General features: G+C 41.6%; 1 protein-coding gene and 1 long non-coding RNA gene across 3 annotated transcripts in view; one reads left to right on the top strand and one right to left on the bottom strand.

Annotated features, from left to right (window-relative positions):
• The window catches only part of LOC134348587 (uncharacterized), a 63,364-nt gene that overhangs the window by 19,483 nt on the left and 28,220 nt on the right, over window positions 1–15,661 (bottom strand). Inside the window, exon 2 of the long non-coding RNA XR_010018456.1 lies at window positions 3,962–4,038. This is a non-coding gene — a long non-coding RNA (uncharacterized LOC134348587). The remainder of the gene's footprint in view (window positions 1–3,961; window positions 4,039–15,661) is intronic.
• metap1d (methionyl aminopeptidase type 1D (mitochondrial)) overlaps window positions 1–15,661 on the top strand; it is a 126,986-nt gene that overhangs the window by 91,006 nt on the left and 20,319 nt on the right. The window lies entirely within an intron of this gene.

Genomic DNA, 15,661 nt, shown 5'->3' with positions numbered 1-15,661 from the left:
AGGAATGACCTCCTATGACACTGTGTGTTGCATCTCGGTGGAACGACAAGTGCTCCTATTAAAGGTGTTCAGCGTCTTAGAGTCTTTCTCCATTTGAGTGGTCATGAAACACAGATTCCCAGGAATCAATTAGTATGTTACATGTTTTTCGAAGATGTTTGAGAACATCCATGAATTGTTTTTCCTTGCCTTCTCTTGTTGAGATAGAGCCATGGTAGAATGTTCTTATTTCAAGCATCTTACATCCAGTTGTAGGTGATGTAACCCCTTAATCAAAGCTGAGTGTGGTTCCAGCCTTCATACTTGGGATGTTATTCTGGGAGAGGATGGTGGTGTTAGTTTGCTTATCCTATTAATGGCAAATTGGATTATTCTGCGTGAATGTGAAAAATCTCACCAGAGCTTTGAGATGGCTATTTTAAGTGTTCAACGCCCTTGAAGCAAACAGAAGGCCATTGATCATTTGAGCCTGGTAAATCACTGACTTGCTGCTTTAGAGTGTGATCTTTAATTGTTGTTTTCCTCTGATAGCCAAAAGCTGGAGGCAGTGGTAAAATTCATCACTGGCATCCATAGGAAATTCAGTTCCATAGCTTCTTCCTGCTGTGATTTCCCAGCACTCCCCTCAGGCATTTCCTGCTCTGATCCTACACATGTCAGAGCTGTTATAGACATTCATTTTAATGGGGGTTCCTTGACTACAAATCACCAGAATGTACATTTATCTAGGAGATACAGCTCAATAAACAGATTATTTTACTTGGCCAACCTATTTCCAATATCTATGCTCTATTCAAGCCTCCTCCCTAGATAGATTTCTCATCTAAATCTATCAGTATAACTCTCTATTTTCTTCTTCAGAATATGCTTATTTAACCCCCTGTTAAATGTATAGTATTTGTTTAAGCAACTCTTTGTGGAGGCGAGTTCCATCACAAAATAAGTTTCATCTGAGTTTCCAAATGGATTTCTTTGTGAGTGTTCTTTATTGCAGGCTTCTGGTTATGCTCCTTCCTGCAAAAGGAATCTTTCATTCTGCATCCATAAGAAATAGGAGCAAAATTAGGCCATTTGGCCTATCGAGTCTGCTCCAGCATTCTGTCATGGTTGGTTTATTCTCCCTCTCAACCACATTCTTCTGACTTCTCCCCATAACCTTTGACACTTTTACTGATGAAGAACCTATCAACTTCTGTTTTTAAATATACCCAATGACAACAGCCATCTGTGGCAATGAATTCCACAAATTCACCACACTCTGGCTAAAGAAACCTGATGAAAGTCCTTCATTATTTAATTCAGCCATCTCTTTTCATTTCTCAATAAAAAAAAAGTGAACACGTGTTTTTATCTGTCACATTTCTGATAAATCATGTCAGAAGTTCCTCTCAGACCTAGAAATTCAAAATAACATACCTTAACACTACCACTTAGTGGCTCTGCCATAAGCCATTATGAAGTGCTTTAAGAGGCTGGTCATGTCACGCATTAACTCCAGCTTTCCAGGGAACCTCAACCCATTACAATTTTGCTACTGCATCTATAGGTCAATGCTGGACTACATCTCCGTAGTCCTACACTCATCCCTGGAGCATCTAGACAGTAAAGATACTTACGTCAACTTAGTAATATACTGTCATGATAACTGCCTTTCCCTGAATGTCAGCAAAGCAAAAAAGCTGATTATTAACTTAAGGAGATGGGGCTGTGCACATGCTCCTGTCTACATCAAGAGTGCTGAGGATGAGAGTTTCAGGTTCCTGGGAGTGTACATTATTGAGGCAACACTTAACCTGTGAGTCTGTTGGGGTCATTTACTGTATCTGGTTCTCCTGGTGTGTCCTCCTGTATATCAGTGAAACCCAATGTAGATTGAGAGACTGCTTTACGGAGGACCTACGCTCAGTCCACCACAAATCTCCTGGTGGCCACCCATTTCATTTCTACTTCCCATTCACATTCTGACATGTCAGTCTACGGTCTCCTCTACTTCCATGATATGACCACACTGAGGTTGGAGGAGCAACACCTTTTATTCCATCTGGGTAGCCTCCAACCTGATGGCATGAACATCAATTTCTTTAGCTTCAGGTAATTGCCCCTCCCCACCCTCCTTCACCATTCTCCTTTCCTGTTTCTCTCTCTCACCTTATATCCTTACCCTACCCATCACCTCCCTCTGGTCCTCCTCCCACTTCCCTTTCTTCCATGGTCTTCTATCCTCTCCTATCAGATTCCCCCTTCTCCAGCCCTTTATCTCTTTCACCAGTTAACTTCCCAGCTCTTTACTTCACCACCTCCCCCTCTTTCGGTTTCACCTATCACCTACTACCTTGTACTTCTTCCTCCCCTACCCCCACCTTCTTCCTCTGACTTCCCTCCTTCCTTTCCAGTCCTGATGAAGGGTCTTGGCTCAAAACTTTGGCTGTGTACTGTTTCCAATGGATGCTGCCTGGCCTGCTCAGTTCCTCTAGTATTTTATGTGTGTTCCTCTCTATAGATTTTGTCTATATTCTTGCTGCCTTAGTAAAGCAGTCAGTGCAATCAAAGACCCCACCCACACCAGACATTCTTCCTTCTCCCCTCTGCCATTGGCAGAAGATAAAAAAGCCTGAAAGTATATACCCCAAGACTCGGGTGGGTTCTGCACAGCTGTGATAAGACTATTAAATACTTCTCTAATAAAATAAGATGGAATCTTGACCTCACAATCTACCACATTGCGACCTTGCATCTTATTGTTTACCTGCACTGCACTTTCTCTGTTGTTGTTACACTTTATTCTGCAATATTATTGTTTTACCTTGTTCTTCCTCAATACACTATGTAATGATTTGATCTGTATGAATTGTATGCAAAATAAGCTTTTCACTGTACCTTGGTACATGTGACAATAAAAAACCAATTCCAGTTTCAGTTCCAGTTCCAATTCAAGAGGATTCTATGGATCGAAATGTAGATTTACACACTCAGTGACCACTTTATTAGGTACATCCTGTACCTTAGATATGTGGCCACCAAGCGTATGTTTGTGTTCTTTTCCTGCTGTACTCATCCACTTCAAGGTTCAATGTGTGATGTGTCAGGAATACTGTTCTTTAGTGTAACACGTAGTTATTGGAGCCACTGTCACCTTCCTCTCAGATTGAACCAGTCTGGCCATTCTCCTCTGGTCTCTCTCATTAATAAGATGTTTTCATGCATAGAACTGCTACTCACTGTATGTGTTTTTTTTCTCGCACCATTCTCTGTAAATACTAGAGCAGGGGTTCCCAACCTTTTTTATGGCATAGATCCGTACCAGTAACCGAGGGGACCGTAGACTCCAGGTTGAGAGCCCCTGCTCTAGAGACTGTTATCCGTGAAAATCCCAGGAGATCAGTAGTTTCTGAGATACTCAAACCACCCCGTCTGGCACCAATAAATATGCCACAGTCAAAGTCACTTAGATCACATTTCTTCCCCATTCCGATGTTTGGCCTGAACAATAACTGAACCTCTTAGTATGCTTTTATGATTAAGTTACTGCTATGCGATTAGCTGATTAAATATTTGCATTAAGAAGCTGGTGTATAGGTGTATCTAATAAAGTGGCCACTGGGTGTCTATCTGTATTTATGTATATATTTGTTCTTTACTGTGGTCAATTTCTTTATTCCTTTTCCTTACCGCTATTGAGTACATCTATGCGAAGCACTGTCGCAGGAAAGCAGCATTTATTATCAAAGACCCCCATCATCCAGGCCATGCTCCCTTCTTACAGTTACCATCAGGACCCACGCCAACAGCTTCAGGAACAGTTATTACCCCTCATCCATATGGTTCTTGAACCAGAGGGAATAACTTCACTCACCCCAACACTGAACTGTTCCCACAACCTGTGGACTCACTTTCAAGGACTCTTCATCTCACATTCTCGATATTTATTGCTTATTTACATTTTTTTAAATTTTGTACTTACAGGGTTTGTTGTCTTTTGCACATTGGTTGTTTGTCCTTCCAGTTAAGTGTGGTCTTTCTTGGATTTACTGTGACTACCTGCAAGAAAGTGACTCTCAGGGTTGTATATGGTGATTACAGTATATGTACATTCTTCAATAATGAATGTACTTGAACTTTCAAGATATGATTTCTTGTAAATCTTATCTGAACCCTGTCCATTGCATCAGTACCCTTTTAATTTTATGAAACTGGAACAATGCACATTTCTCTTGATGTGCCAACATTCCATACAGGTTTAGCAGAACATCCCTTCTTTTCTCTGTCCTTCTAGGAAAATAACCTTTAGTTGAATTTTTTTTTTAAATTTTCTTCTGAGCCTGCAGTACAGTGATATATTTATCCGTAATTTAAAATTCCTACATTCACACCTTCTAAATAATAAATACCTTCCTATTTATAAAGCAATGCAGGCAAAATTCCAGACTGCAATGCACAGAGTTGTTCGCCACGCAACCTTTACCAACGTCACAAGTGAGTTTCTGTTATGATGACCAATCAGCTGATTGATAAGTATATAAAAGCCAAACGTTTGGGGGGGACACCACAAATGAACAGCGCATTGATGATGTCACTTCGTATGGTGATGAAATGTTTGCAACTGAATTGCCAAGATCGGAGTACAATCTAACCCAACCAAATGCCCTCTATTCTTCCTTCTAAATATTTGTCTGTTGTGGGCTATATTTACTAATTCTTTCCCCACTGTTAGCTATAAATGTCCTCTGCTATTAGTTGCGGTCCTCCTCTTAACTGACTCTCCCCTAATAATTTAGTGAGATCTACAAGTTTAGGAATTGAGTTGAGTGACTCTTCTGAAACCACACACCACTAAATGTGGCATTGGAAAGACAATAGAGAACACTTTAGTCTTTTTCCACAGTGCAGGATAGTGTTCACAGGTTTCTGATGCTGCCTGGCTTGCTGAGTTCACCCAGCATTTTGTGTTTGTTGCAGGATAGTGTTCACAAGTTTCTTCCTGCAACCAAAAGTCCTGATATGATTTTTTGAACCTTGGCTTCAACTCAAAGTCATTTTGAAGCAAGATCAGTTCTTCCTCCAACCTTCCTATTAATTCCTCATTACTAATGTTCAGGAACAGATTTGTTACCCAATCTGGAACTTGGATCAAAAGAAGATCCTGAAATCTCTGGTATGTCTTTATGCAGCTCACTCAGGTGGGTACAGTATACTTGAAGATCATCGTCAGGTATGCTTTCTTTCTCTTGCAACTCAGAGGTTTAAAACTTGGAAAAGGTCACAGTGACTTAACAGGGTTAGCTTGGACAGAAATGTGGAGATGACTGATTTAACTTTTATAAGATTCACATAATTTCCTTGTAATTGAAGACTGATTTAATTAAACTTTGCAAATAATTCTGACAAATAAGCAATGTCATGCCTAATATTCTTGAGTCAATTACTGAGTGAAGGATTTCAGTCTTCAAAGAATTTTATCACAGTTTCAAAAAGTGCATAAAAACATTTCAGACCACATTTTGCTTTTGAGAGCTATCTGACTCTTGTGTGCAACAGCAAGTATTCAAGCTATTCATCATTCATCCTCATTACAAAGCTCAAAATAGTTGAGAATTGAGAACATGGGATTTGATTTTATTTACCGCTGTGATAACAGTATTTAATGATTTGTGCGATGATCACTTGTTTGTTTTTGTGACAAGGTGCAGTTTGAATTACAAAATGAATGGTAAATATGTTAGGTACAGCTTTTCTCAAGAAAGTGATGACGCATGGTGGTGTCCTGTCTGTTGCACCAGCAAGAATGTTGGTGAACGAGTATCCTTCTCTTTGAAAAAGTGCTCAACAACCCAAAATATTGACTCTCCTTTTGTATCTGTTTCTAATCCCCTTCCAAATAAGAACTCTTGAATCATGCTTTCATCTTTTATGCAGTGAACATAGCCTAGAAGCAAAGATTCATTGCCTGACGACGTGCACCCATTCAAATGCAGAGAAAATTCCATTGTCCTAAGTCTGTTGCACAATGCGTTTTCCACATTCTCAGACATTTAATCTATTCATCTTTGAGCAGAATTGTCATTGAGTGGATTCGCTTTAATTATTTGGTCTGGTGACTTATGCAAAACTATACTTAGAATTTCCCATACTGCTGGCAGAATCAGTTCTCCAATTGTATGGGGCTTTCCAGATTTGACAATAAGCAATAAAATGTTGTATGAAGCATGCAAATCATTACTGTTTACTATGAAGTGCTGGCAAACATGTTTTGATGTATTTTCCATTTCTGAAAGTTTTCACACAGTGACTGAAAATATGCCAAGTTCTTGTTTGCTTTATCAAAGTGCATTCTCTTCAAATGGTGGCGGAAGTTACGGAGAATAATATGTTGCACCCGGAGGCTGGTGGGGCAGTAGGTGAGGACCAGGGGAACATATTATTCTCCGTAACTTCCGCCACCTCCAACGGGATCCAACATATTATTCTCCGTAACTTCTGCCACCTCCAACGGGATCCCACCACTAAGCACCTCTTTCCCTCCCCCCCCATCTGCATTCCGCAGGGATCACTCCCTACGCAACTCCCTTGTCCATTCGTCGCCCCCATCCCTCCCCACTGATCTCCCTCCTGGCACTTATCCATGTAAACGGAACAAGTGCTACACATGCCCTTACACTTCCTCCCTTACCACCATTCAGGGCCCCAAACAGTCCTTCCAGGTGAGGCAACACTTCACCTGTGAGTCAGCTGGGGTGATATACTGCGTCCGGTGCTCCCGATGTGGCCTTTTATATATTGGTGAGACCCAACGCAGACTGGGAGACCGCTTTGCTGAACATCTACGCTCTGTCCGCCAGAGAAAGCAGGATCTCCTAGTGGCCACACATTTTAATTCCACATCCCATTCCCATTCTGACATGTCTATCCACAGCCTCCTCTACTGTAAGGATGAAGCCACACTCAGGTTGGAGGAACAACACCTTATATTCCGTCTGGGTAGCCTCCAACCTGATGGCATGAACATCGACTTCTCTAACTTCCGCTAAGGCCCCACCTCCCCCTCGTACCCCATCTGTTACTTATTTTTATACACACATTCTTTCTCTCACTCTCCTTTTTCTCCCTCTGTCCCTCTGAATATACCTCTTGCCCATCCTCTGGGTCCCCTCCCCTTTGTCTTTCTTCCCGGACCTCCTGTCCCATGATCCTCTCGTATCCCCTTTTGCCTATCACCTGTCCAGCTCTTGGCTCCATCCCTCCCCCTCCTGTCTTCTCCTATCATTTTGGATCTCCCCCTCCCCCTCCAACTTTCAAATCCCTTACTCACTCTTCCTTCAGTTAGTCCTGACGAAGGGTCTCGGCCTGAAACGTCGACTGCACCTTCTTCCTAGAGATGCTGCCTGGCCTGCTGCGTTCACCAGCAACTTTTATGTGTGTTGCTTGAATTTCCAGCATCTGCAGAATTCCTGTTGTTTGTGTAATGATATGACAAGCTTTTCACCGTGTCTTAGTACACATGACAATAGTAAACCAATACAGTACTAATAAACATTTGACTCTTTTCATTATTGGTCTATAATGGAGGCAGCCTCTACTCAATCTACAAAATGCACTGCAATGTCTCACTCATGTTTCTGTAACTCCAGATCTATAATCTCTACCGAATAGAAGTCAAAAGCAGCTGGTGTAAGGCAGTGCCTCCACCTGAAAGCTCCTTTAGATTCATGCATCATTCTGACTTGTAAATCTTCACTGTTCCTGCATTGTGCTAGGTCAGAACCCTGAAACTCCCTACTTTAAGACCACTGTAGGAGTAAATGGGACAACAGTTCAAGAAGAAGGCACTGCTTCAGAAGGGAAAGGGGCAATGGGCATTAAATGGGTATTGGCCTTGCTAACAATGCCCACATCCAGAGTAAAAAGGTGAAATATGCAGCATGTTATTATTTAAATTGCTCTTGGCAGAACATTCTTTTTCAAGGCATTGCTTAGAATTGATGGAATCCCTGTTATTCAATATAAGTAACATTTCTGTTTGCTTACATGCACATTAGATAGCACTATATAGGAACATACTGGTCGAGAAATTCAGTCACACAATGCTTTTTTTAAGCTTTGTGCAATTGAAAATTGACTTTACAGAGGCTCTAATCCTCATTGAAGTTCCTCCTTCAACCTTTGACTCCAGACTTGATCCTCATCCTTCTGCCACCTGTCTTCCCTCCCCCAATAATTATTTATGTCCTGGGCTATCTCAGTTTTTATCACAGCAAAGTGCAAGCTGGCGACCGTAAAGCACCACTGAAATTGCAATGGATAACCCACAACATACATCCAAAGGCAAGTGATTGTGGGCACTATAATTTTTGTATGTAGTATAATGCATGGTATTTCTGTGGATCTTGTAACTGGTTATATCTAATTAAATTAAAGGCTGTAAAATAACATATCTCCAAATTATTTCCAATATCTGTTACCGAAGTTAAGGATCCCCATGGTGGAGCCAAACATCAGAAAATCTCCCTATTTGTAACCTTTTACACTTTTTATATCTTCTGTAAGATGATTGTGTTGGCGCGTGGCCAAGTAGTTAAGGCGTCGGTCTAGTGATCTGAAGGTCATTAGTTCGAGCCTCAGCTGAGGCAGCGTGTTGTGTCCTTGAGCAAGGCACTTAACCACACATTGCTCTGCAATGACACCAGTGCCAAGCTGTATTGGCCCTAGTGCCCTTTCCTTGGACAACATCGGTGGCGTGGAGAAGGGAGACTCACAGCATAGGCAACTGCTGGTCTTCCATACAACCTTGTCCAGGCCAGTGCCCTGGAAACCTTCCAAGGCGCAAATCCATAGTCTCACAAGACTAACGGATGTCTATTATTAAGATGATAAAATACATTAATGAATTAAATAATTTATTACTATTTGCTAAACTAATTTTATAAAAACACAGATCAAAGATAATGTACATTATTTGAGAACTGATACCATTTAGAATCAGAATCAAGTTTTTTTTTATCACTGACATGTCAAACATGGAACATAGAATATAGATCAGTACAGCACAGCACAGGCCCTTCTGTCCATGATGTTGTGCTAACTTTTTATCCTACTCTAAGATCACAGCACTGCAGTGTAGTGGTTAATGTAACATTTTACAACAGCAAATGGAGATCAGTTCCTTCCACTGTCTGTAAGGAGCTTGTACATTCTCCTGTGAACATGTGGATATTCTCCAGGTGTTTGAATTCCCTCCCACATTCCAAAGACATACAGGTTAGGGCAGGCAAGTTGTGAGTATGCGATGTTGGTGCCAAAAATATGGTGACACTTATGGAAAGCCCCCAGCACACCTTCAGTCTACAGTGTTCATTGAAGCAAGTAGCACATTCCATTGTGTGTTTCGATATACAAGTGACAAACGAAGCTAGTCTTTAAAAAAAATCTTTCCTCTAACTTTTCCCTCTCACCCAGCCCTCCATTTTTCTTCCATCCATGTGACTCTCTAAGAGACTCTTAAATGTCCCAAATATATCTGCCTTTACCTCCACCCATAGCAGCACGTTCCACATACCTACCATTCTCTGACATCCTGCTTATACGTTCCTCTAATTACCTTAAAATTATACCTCTCACGTTAGTCATTTTCATCCTAGGAAAAAGTCTCTGGCTGTCCACTCTATCTAAGCCTCTTGTCGTCTTGTACACTTCTATTATGTCACCTCTCATCCTCCTTTGCTGAAAAGAGAATATAATGATTGCCTCATATAAAGAGGAAACCGGACACAATACTCCAAGTATGGTCTAACCAGAGTTTTATAGAACTGCAAAATTTTGCCAAAGCACTTGAATTGAGTCTTCAGACTGATGAAGGCCAACACACCATACACCTTAACATACTATCAACTTCTGCGGCAACTTTGACAAATCTATGGATGTGGACTCCCCAAGATCCCTCAGTTCCTTTATGCTGCTAAGAATCCTGCCATTAATCCTGTGTTCTGCTTTCAAGCTTGACATTCCAAAATGAATCACTTTACAGTTATCCCGATTGAACTTCTCTTACCACTTCTCAACCTGGCTCTGCATCTTATCAATGTCCCATTGTAATCTACGACAACCTTCTATATTATCCAGAAAAACCACGAGCTTTTGTGTCATTTACAAACATCCTAACGCAGGCCTCCACTTCTTCATCCTTGTCATTTATAAAAATCGTAAGAAGTAGGGGTCCCAGAACAGATCCCTGCACAGCACCAGTGGTCACCAACCTTCAAGCAGAATACGCTCCACCTACAACTATCCTCTGTCTTCTGTGGAAAAACCAATTCTGAATCCATGTAGTCAAGTGTTGCTGTATTCCATACTGGTTGACTTTCTGAATGAGTCAACCTTGTCAAATGCTCTATTAAAATCTATAAACATCACATGCTTTGCTCTACCTGCATCAATTTCTTTGTCTTACTTTCTCAAAAGATTCAACCAGGGAACAGTTGCAATCAGGGTAGAGCTTGAGATATCTGCAACAGTTCATTATGAAGTGTAGCGCCAGATTAAAAAAGTGGGTGGGACCTGTTTGGGTCTTTCTGCAGAGCTTCAGATTGTTTGGATTATTAAGGGCTTGGCATAGGCCAATAAAATGAAGTTAGATTTTAGTGATAGGTTTTTAGTGGAGTGGCCATTGTTGGAGTCAGACAGATTTACAGTGGGAAACTGAGGCTTTGGCTCAAAATGCTTCGTTGAGGAGAGGCAAAGGCTAGATTGAGGGTTTTGTCAAGTTCCCCTTTCTTTCTTCATTAGTGCATAGCTGGAGTAGTAAAAGTGGATCCCAGCTCAGTGATGTGCTTCACATGCAAGACGTGAGAGATCTGGGAGATCTCCAGTCTCAGTGATTGTGACATCTGCGAAAAGTGCCTCTGGGTGCAGCTCCTCAAAGACTATGTTAGGAAACTGCAGCTGCAGCTGGGTAACTTTCGATTCATTAGAAATAATGAAGAAGTGATAGATAGGAGCTACAGGAGGTGGTCACATCATATTTGCAGGAGCCAGATAGCTAGGTGTCTGTCAAGAGAGGGAAAGGGAATAGGCAGATAGTGCAGAGTACCCCTGTGGCCATTCCTCTCAGTAACAAGTGTACTGCTTTGGATACTGTTGGGGGGTGGTGACCTATCAGGGGAAAGTGAGGTGGTGCTCATGGATCATTCAGAAGTCTGATGGCAGTAAATAGCATGGTGTTGATGATTTGTAGAGACTTCATTAGAAGTAGCTCAACAAACAGTAAAGCTAGTGGAATATTCATGAACCGAAAGGGAGAGGATTAAGGAGGCAGAATACAGCATTCTAAAAGGAGTGAGCTTTGAGAAAGCATAGGCCCAATGAAGGTAAAGCAGTAGTGTGCCCAAGAAAAAATTGTAAACAGAGTTACTGTGTGGATGGGCTTCTTATGGAGGGCATAACTGAGTAAGCATTAAGATAATTGCTTTCCTTGGTGTCAAGAAATGCATATGCACTTTAGACGCTGTAAAAAATAAGGGTAGAAAAGGCAAAGGCAGTTGTTAGCTAAGTAGGTAAAATAGTTGTACATCATTCAGGGTGAACTTGGGGTGCAGTTGGTTATTGAGGTAAAAGCATGTTAATGCTTAAGCTGATCAAAATGCACAACATTTGATAGGTTTCACTGAGATCCCCCCATTCTGACCATGGCATGGAATCACTCAAGAAGATAAACTAGGATTTTTCCAAGGCTGGATTAAAGTCCATCTTGATTCTGGATTTCAGCAAGGCATTTGATAAGGTACCCCATGCAAGGCTTATTGAGAAAGTAAGGAGGTGTGGGATCCAAGGGGACATCGGTTTGTGGATCCAGAGTTGACTTGCCCACAGAAGGCAAAGAGTGGTTGTAGATGGGTCATATTCTGCATGGAGGTTGGTGACCAGCGGTGTGCCTCAAGGATCTGTTCTGGGACCCCTACTCTTTGTGATTTTTATAAATGACCTGGATGAGGAAGTGGAGGGATGGTTAGCAAATTTGCTGATGACACAAAGGTTGGGGATGTTGTGGATAGTGTGGAGGGCTGTCAGAGGTTACAGCGGGACATTGATAGGATGCACAACTGGGCTGAGAAGTGCAGATGGACTTCAACCCAGATAAGTGTGAGGTGGTTCATTTTGGTAGGTCAAATATGATGGCAGAACATAGTATTAATGGTAAGACTCTTGTCAGTGTGGAGGATCAGAGGGATCTTGGGGTCCGAGTCCATAGGACACTCAAAGCTGCTGCACAGGTTGACTGTGTGGTTAAGAAAGCATACGGTGCATTGGCCTTCATCAATTCCGGGATTGAGTTTAGGAGCCGAGACGTAATGTTGCAGCTATCTAGGACCCTGGTCAGACCCCACTTGGAGTACTGTGCTCAGTTCTGGTCGCCTCACTACAGGAAGGATATGGAAACCATAGAAAGGGTGCAGAGGAGACTTACAAGGATGTTGTCTGGATTGGGGAGCATGTCTTATGAGAATTGGTTGAGTGAACTCGGCCTTTTCTCCTTGGAGCAACAGAGGATGAGAGGTGACCTGATAGAGGTGTACAAGATGATTGATGAGAGGCATTGATAGTCAAGAGGCTTTTTCCCAGGGCTGAAATGGCTAGCATGAGAGGGCACAGTTTTAGAGGTGCATGCAAGTTTTTTACACAGAGAGTGGTGAGTGCGTGGAATAAGTTGCCAGCGACGGTGGTGAAGGCAGATACGATTGGGTCTTTTAAGAGACTCCTGGATAGGTACATGGAGCTTAGAAAAATAGAGGGCTATGGGTAACTCTAGGTAATTTCTAAGGTAAGGACATGTTTGACACAGCTTTATGGGCTGAAGGGCCTGTATTGTGCTGCAGGTTTTCTATGTTTCTATGTTTGATCTCCTCCATTGCTTCCAAGTCAGAGGGATATAGAACCATAGAGTACAGCAGCAGAGAATCAAGCCTTTCAGCTCACCTAGTTCTTGCCAAACTGTTATTCTGTCCAGTTCTTTCAACCCGCACCTGGACTATGATCCTCCATACGCATCCTATCCATGTAGCTATCCAAGCTTCTCTTAAATGTACCAATTGAACCCATGTCCACCACTTCCACTGGCAGTTTGTTTCGCCCTTACACCACCCTCTGAGAGAAGAAGCTCCCTCTTAGGTTCCCATAAAATGTTTCACCTTTCACTCTTATCGAATCTACTTCTAGCCTCACCCAACCTCAGTGGAAAAAGCCTGCTTGCATTTACTCTATCTATAATTTTATATACCTCTATCAAATCTCCCTTCATTCTCCTGTGCTCCAGGGAATAAAGATCTAACCTATTCAACCTTTCCATATAACTCACATTTTTAAGTCCTGGAAACATCCTCGTAAATTTTCTCTGAACTCTTTCAATCTTACCGATATTTTTCATGTAGGTAGGTGAGCAGAGCTGCACACAGTGCTCTAAATTAGGCCTCACCAATATCTTATACAATTTCAACATAACATCCCAGCTTCTGTCCTCAGTACTGTGAAGACTGATGTACCAAAAGCTCTTTTTATGACCCTATCGACCTATGACATCACTGTCAAGGAATTATGGATCTGTATTCCCAGTTCCCTTTGTTCTACCACACTCCTCAGTACTGTACCATTCACTGTGTAAGTCCTGTCCTGATTGGTCCTCTTGAAGTGCAACACCTTACAATTATCTGCATTAAATTTCATCTGATATGTTGCAACCCATTTTTGGAACTGGTCCAGATCCCACTGCAAATTTTAATAGCCTGACTCTTTGTCTCCTATGCCCCTAATCTCGGTGTCATCTTCAAATTTGCAGATCCAGTTTACTACATTATCATCCAGATCATTAATATAGGTGACAAACAACAACAGACCTAGCACCGATCCTCGCGGCACATCAGTAGTCAGAGAGGCAGCAATCTACTGCTGCTCATTGGCTTCTCCCAGTAAGCCAATGTTGAATCCAGTTGACTACTTCACCCTGAATGCCAAGTGGCTGAACCTTCTGGAACAGCCTCCCATATAGGATTTTATCAAAAGCCCTGTTAAGGTTCATGTGGATAGCATCCACTGCCTTTCTGATAACCTCTTCAAAAAACTCAAATAAGATTTGTTAGACACGACCTACCATGAACAAAGCTATGTCCGCTATCCCTAGTGAGGCCATGTCTATCCAAACACTTGTATATTCTGTCCCTTAGAATATCTTCCAATAATTTACCCACTACTGACGTCAGGCTCACCAGCCTATAGATTCCTGGCTTATTCTTATAGCCTTTCTTGAACAAAGGAACAACATTACCTGTCCTCCAGTCCCCTGGCTCCTCAGCTGTGGTTATGGACATTTAAATACCTCTGCCAGGGACCCTGGAATTTCTGCATTAGCCTCCCACAAGGCCAAGGGACACCTTGTCAAGCCCTGGGCATCTTCTCTTCTGTAACCTGCATACACTACTGTTTTGCCTCAGTTCTATAGACTGTCCATCTCCCGAGTAAGATCTCTCTGATCTCTTATGCCTCCGTGCATACATAACCACAGTGATCTTTAATTTTCTTCTTTGCCACCCTTTTGCTGTTAAAGTATCTATAGAAGCCCTTGGGATTCTCCTTCACCTTGTCTGCCAGAGCAACCATACACCTTCTTTTAGCCCTCCTGATTTCCCTTCTCTTCATGAGTGTTCTCTTGCATCTCTTGTACTCCTCAAGTGTGCCACTTGTTCTTTGCTGCCAATACCTTCATGCACTTCCTTCTTCAAAAATCCAAGATTCCTTAAACCTATTAGATTTGCCTTTCATTCGAAGAGGAACACACAAACTCTGTTCTCTCAATATTTCACTTTTGAAGGCTTCCCACTTTTGCTGCCACACCTGCCAGATCTTCTCTGATAGCATCAAAACTGCCTTTTCTTCAATTTAGAATCTTGAAACTGAGTACAAGTCATATCCTTCTCCGTAATTATCTCAAAACTAATGGAATTAAGATCACTAGATCCAAAGTGTTCCCCTTCGTACACTTCTCTCACCTGCGCTTGTCTCATTGCCTAGTGGGAGATCCAATGTCCAGTATAAATGCTTCTTGCCAGTTATCAGTTACTGAAATTTGTTGCATGCAAACATGGACTGCTTTTTTATTTAAGGGTCATGAATGGTGTTGAAACTCTACAATACAGATTTTTAAAAATTCATTGCAATCCAGAAAGCGGCTTCATACTGTATTTCCACTCAGAATGTTGAACACCAACTTGTTCTTGTAAATCCCAAGGCAGTACATTCATGAACTAAGTAGAATGACATGACAGGCTGATAATTTCCATCAATTATTTTCCATGAGAGAGGTATTAATAAATGCTCCTTTATGTATCTCAGATATTCAACTATTAATCATTGTTATAAACTAGAAAATCATCAGTTAGCATGCAGGTTGACCTACTTTTGTCAATAATGATGCTCTTGGATTTCTCAGAAAATAAGTGGACCAGCTGCTTGTAGGCATTCAGCAAGATGAAATTGGAATTATTTGATGCCCTTCCCCTACCAGAATGAAGAACAAATCAAATAATAGTGGTACTGATAGAGATTGATTTTATTTTTCCTTAAAATGCAGCAAGGAGAGAGAACCTGAAAAAAATAATTCACAAAAGCTGTTGTATTGTCTTCC

The sequence above is a fragment of the Mobula hypostoma genome, chromosome 6 (assembly GCF_963921235.1).
Source record: "Mobula hypostoma chromosome 6, sMobHyp1.1, whole genome shotgun sequence".
In the NCBI taxonomy this organism is placed as follows: domain Eukaryota; kingdom Metazoa; phylum Chordata; class Chondrichthyes; order Myliobatiformes; family Myliobatidae; genus Mobula; species Mobula hypostoma.
The sequence above is the reverse complement of the archived record's forward strand: the minus strand, read 5'-3'. Positions and strand labels throughout refer to the sequence as shown.